The sequence below is a fragment of the Ursus maritimus genome (genome assembly GCF_017311325.1).
Source record: "Ursus maritimus isolate PB19 chromosome X unlocalized genomic scaffold, ASM1731132v1 scaffold_X1, whole genome shotgun sequence".
Lineage (NCBI taxonomy): Eukaryota > Metazoa > Chordata > Mammalia > Carnivora > Ursidae > Ursus > Ursus maritimus.
Genome location: NW_024423319.1, coordinates 92676432 through 92682453, shown reverse-complemented (window position 1 = coordinate 92682453; position 6022 = coordinate 92676432).

The following is a 6022-nucleotide window of genomic DNA, read 5'->3' as shown; positions in this document are numbered from 1 at the left end:
CAACTAATGAATCATCGAACTTTGCATCAGAAACCAGGGATGTACTGTATGGTGACTAACGTAATAAAAAATATTATTATAATAAAAAAAAGAAATATTGGTTGAATAAAAAAATAATAAATGATACACTGGATCAGACTGATTTAACAGACATATTGAGAACATTCTATCCTAAAACCGCAGAATACACATTTTCTTCAGGTACACAGAACATTCTCCAGAACAGACCGTATATTAAGTCACAAAACAAGTCTCAACAAATTTAAAAAGATTGAAGTCATACCATGCATCTTTTCTGGCCACAAGGCTATGAAACTAGAAATCAACCACAAGAAAAAAAATCTGGAAAGACCACAAATACATGGAGATTAAATAACATGCTACTAAACAATGAGTGGATCAACCAAGAAATCAAAGAAGAAATAAAAAATTCCATGGAAACAAATGAAAATGGAATTACAATGGTCCAAAATCTTTGGGATGCAGCAGAAGTGGTTCTAAGAGGGAAGTTCATAGCAATATAGGCCAACCTCAAGAAGCAGGAAAAATTTCAAATAAACAACCTAACCTTAATACCTAAAGGAGCTTGAAACCTTATATTTAAAGGAGCTAGAAGAACAAAGTCCAAAACCAGCAGAAGGAAGGACATAATAAGTATTAGAGCAAAAATAAATAATATAGAAACTAAAAAACATAATGGAAGAGATCAATGAAACCAGTAGCTGGTTCTTTGAAAAAAATCAACAAAATTGATAATCCTCTAGCTACAGGTGGTATATATATACAATGGAATATGATTCAGCTATAAAAAAGAATGAAATTTCACCATTTGCAACACCATGGATGGAGCTAGAGGGTATAATGCTAAGTGAAATAAGTCAGTCAGAGAAAGGCAAATACCATATGATCTCATTCATATGTGGAATTCAAGAAACAAAACAAATGAGCAAAGGGAAAAAGAGAGAGAGAGAGAGAAACCAAGAAACAGAGTCTTAATTATAGAGTACAAACTGATGGTTACCAGAGGGGAGGCAGGTGAGGGGTTGGGTTAAATAGGTGATGGGGATTAAGGAGTGCACTTGTGGTGATGAGCACTGGGTGTTGTATGGAATTGTTGGGTTACTCTATTGTACACCTGAAACTAATATAACACTGTATGTTAGATAACTGGAATTAAAATGAAGACTTAAAAAAATAAAGATGAGGGGTGCCTGAGTGTCTCAGTCGGTTATGGGTCTGACTTTTTTTTTTTTAAAGATTTTATTTATTTATTCGACAGAGAGACAGCCAGCGAGAGAGGGAACACAAGCAGGGGGAGTGGGAGAGAAAGAAGCAGGCTCATAGCGGAAGAGCCTGATGTGGGGCTCGATCCCGTAACGCCGGGATCACGCCCTGAGCCGAAGGCAGATGCTTAACCGCTGTGCCACCCAGACGCCCCATGGGTCTGACTCTTGATTTCAGCTCAGGCGTTGTCTCAGGGTTGTGAGATCAAGCTCCGTGTCACGCTCATGGAGCCTGCTTAAGCTTCTCTCTCTCCTTCTCCCTCTGCCCCTCCCTCACAATCTTTCTCTCTCTCTCTCCCACCCCCAAAAAGATGAGTTATTACCTATCTTCTTTAAGCTATTCCAAAAAAGAGAATGAAGAAAGCTTCCAAGTATATTTTACAAGGCCAGCATTATACTGATACCAAAACCAGACAAAGCCACCACAAAAAAAGAAAACTACAGGCCACTATCCCTGATGAACATAGATGTAAAATTTCTCAATAAAATATTACCAAACTGCATACATTACATTATGAAGATCATTCACCATGATCAGGTGGGATTTATTTTGGGGATACAAGGGTGGTTCAATATTTGCAAATCAATGTCATACAGCATTTCAACAAAACAAAGGACAAAAATCATATAATCATTTCAATAGATGCAGAAAAAGCACCTGAAGCACCTGACAAGATCCATCAACTATTCATGATTAAAAAAACTCTCAAAAAATGGGGTTAGAGGGAACATACCTCTATATAATAAAGGCCATCTATGAGAAACCCATAGCTAACATCACCCCCAATGGTGAAAACCTGAGAACTTTCCCTCTAAGGTCAGGAACAAGACAAGGATGTCCACTGTTCGCATTTTTATTCAACACGGTACTAGAAGTTCCAGCCACAGCAATCATAAAATAAATATAAATAAGAGGCACCCATATTGGTAAAAAAGTTAAACTATCACTATTCACAGATGACATGATATTATACATAGAAAATCCTAAAGATTCCACCAAAACACTACTAGAAGTAATAAATGAATTCGGTCAAGTGGCAGGATGCAAAATTAATACCCAGAAATTGGTAGTGATTCTATACACTAAAAATGAAGTGTCAGAAAGAGAAATTTTAAAAAAATCATTTACAATTGCATTAAGAAGAAAAAAATGCCTAGAAAAAAACCTCAAAGAGGTGAAAGACCTATACTCTGAAAACTATGAAACACTGATGAAAGAAATCAAAGATGACCCAAACAAATGGAAATATATTCCATGCTTATGGATTGTAAGAATTAATATTTCAAAATGTCTATATTACCCAAAGCAATCTAAAGCTTCAAAGCAATCCATATCAAAATACACCAGCATTGGGGCACCTGGGTGGCACAGCAGTTAAGCATCTGCCTTCGGCTCAGGGCGTGATCCCGGCGTTATGGGATCGAGCCCCACATCAGGCTCCTCCGCTATGAGCCTGTTTGTTCCTCTCCCACTCCCCCTGCTTGTGTTCCCTCTCTCGCTGGCTGTCTCTATCTCTGTCAAATAAATAAAATCTTTAAAAAAATTTTTTAAAAAATACACCAGCATTTTTTTTTTTGCAAAACTAGAACAGATAATACTATAATTTGTATGGAACCACAAAAGACCCCAAATGGCCAAAGCAATCCTAAGAAAGAACAAAGCTGGAGGTATCACAATCCCAGATTTAAAGACACACTACAAAGCAATAGTAATCAAACAGTATAGTACTGGCATAAAAAGAAACACATAGATCAATGGAACAGGGTAGAGACCCCAGAAATAAACCCACAAATATATGGTCAATTAATCTATGACAAAGGAGGCAAGAATATACAATGGGGAAAAGACAGTGTTTTCAATAAATGGTGCCAGGAAAACTGAACAGCTACATGTAAAAGAATGAAACTGGACTACTTTTGAAGACCGTGTACGAAAATAAATTCAAAAGGGATGAATGACCTAAATGTGAGACCTAAAACCATAAAAATCCTAGAAGAGAACACAGGTAGTAATTTCTCTGACATCAGCCATGGCAAGATTTTTCTAGATGCGTCTCCTAAGCAAGGGAAATGAAAGCAAAATCAAACTATTGGGACTATACCAAAAGAAAAAGCTTTTTTACAGCAAAGGAAATAATCTACAAAACAAAAAGACATCCTACTGAATGGGAGAAGGTATTTGCAAGTGATATTTCCAATAAGGGGTTAATACTCAAAATATTAAAGAACTTGTACAATGAACAACAAAAAAACAATCTGATTAAAAAATGAGCAGAGGACCTAAACATTTCTCCAAAGAAGACATACAAATGCTAACAGACACATGAAAAGATGCCCAACATCACTCATCATCAGGGAAATACAAATCAAAACCATAATGAGAACCACCTCATACCTGTCAGAATGGCTAAAATTAACAATACAGGAAACAACAAATGTTGGTGAGGATGTGGAGAAGGGGAAACCCTCTTACACTGTTGGTGGGAATGCAAACTGGGACAGCCACTCTGGAAAACAGTATGGAGGGTCCTCAAAAAGATAAAAATAGAACTACCCTATGACCCAGCAATTGCACTTCTCGGTATTTACCCAAAGGATACAAAAATACTGACTCGAAGGGGCACATGTATCCCGATGTTTATAGCAGTGCTATCAACAATAGCCAGCTTACAGAAAGAACCCAAATGTCCATCAACTGAGGAACAGATAAAGGAGGAGTGGTATATATATTACTCAGCCACCAAAAACAATGAAATCTTGCCATTTGCAATGACATGGATGGAGCTAGGTATATTATGCTAAGCAAAATAAGTCAGAGAAAGACAAATAACATATGATTTCACTCATACATGGAATTTAAGAAACAAAACAGTTGAACATAGGGGAAGGGAAAAAAAGAGGGAGAGGGAAGCAAACCATAAGAGACTCTTAACAACAGAGAACAAACTGAGGGTTGATAGAGGGAGGTGGGTGAGGGATGGGCTAAACGGGTGATGGGTATTAAAGAGGGCACTTGTGATCAGCACTGGGTGTTGCAGGTAAGTGATGAATCACTTAATTCTACACCCGAAACCAATTTTACCATATGTGTTAACTAACTAGAATTTAAATAAAAACTTGAAATAAAAAACTACAGAGATATCACCTCGTGCCTGTTAGAATGGTTAAAAAATCAAGAGGGGCACCTGGGTGGCTCAGTCGTTAAGCGTCTGCCTTCAGCTCAGGGCGTGATCCCGGCGTTATGGGATCGAGCCCCACATCAGGCTTCTCTGCTGGGAGCCTGCTTCTCCCTCTCCCACTCCCCCTGCTTGTGTTCCCTCTCTCGCTGGCTGTCTCTATCTCTGTCAAATAAATAAATAAAATCTTTAAAAAAAAATAAAAATAAAAATAAAAAAAATAAAAAAAATAAAAAATCAAGAAAACAAGAAACAAGTGTTAAGGATGTGGAGAAAAACGAACCCTCATGCACCGTTGATGGGAATGTAAACTGGTCCAGCCACTTGGAAAATAGTATGGAGGTTCTTCAGAAAATTAAAACTAGAAATAATATCTGATTGAATAATTCCATTATTCAGTATTTACCCAGGGAAAACAAAAATACTAACTCAAATACCATATGATTCCATTCATAAATGGAATCTTAAAATGAATAATAAAACATGATGAAATCAGAGAGAGAGAGAGACAAACCAATGGTCCCTATGGTTCCTTCTTAACCATAAGAAACAAACTGAGGGCTGCTGGAGGGGAGGGGAGTGGGAGGATGGGGTAACTGGGTGATGGGCATTAGGAGGGCGTGTGATATAATGAGCCCTGGGTGTTATATACAACTAATGAATCATTGAACTCTACCTCTGAAACTAATATTACATGATATGTTAATTAATTGAATGTAAATTAAATTAAATTAAAAATAAAATCTTCAGTGGTATGTAAAAAAAAAAGCAGAATCAGAACTATAAATACAGAGAAAAAACTGATGGTTGCCAGAGAGGAGGGGGGTGTTGTTTGGGCAAAATGGGTGAAGGTGAGTGGGAGATATAGGACTCCAGGTATAGAATGAGTAAGTCAGGGAAACAAAAAGCAGAGCATGAGGAACACAGTCAATGATATTGTAATAGCAATGTAACAGGACAGAGGGTAGCTAGACTTGTGGTGAACATAGCATAATGCATAAACTTGTCAAATCACTAAATAGTACACCTGAAACTAATGTAACACTGTGTGTGAGCTATACTCAAATAAATAAATAAATAAATGGAATTCTGTAGTGGATATTTAGGAACGCAACTGACATATGTAACCCCTGCTTTTACTACTTTGTGTTAGTCAGAAGAGACTTTTTATTCCCATTGACTGATTTTATAATAAATTCATTTTACAAACACACAAAAAAAGAAGGCAGAGTGGGCATGTGAATTTGAGAATCTCGAATTTTTTGCCACTCTGCATCTGTGAATGCCTATAAAAGTGCCACAAGTGTTGATTTTAAGGTTACAAATAAATTTTAGTGAACAGGCAAATTCACAAATGACAGAAACTTTAAACAATTAGGATCCACTGCTAATTGCAGAAATGGGCTTCAAATTCAGAGACAGATTCCATAAAATACAACCATAAATGTTTCTAATGTGCTTTTTACCTTTAGAAAATATTTAAAAGAAAAAAGTTCACATAAAAAATCCTCAGTACGGAAAAGATTTAGTTCATCTACCCATTTTCTATAATATAGAGATTTA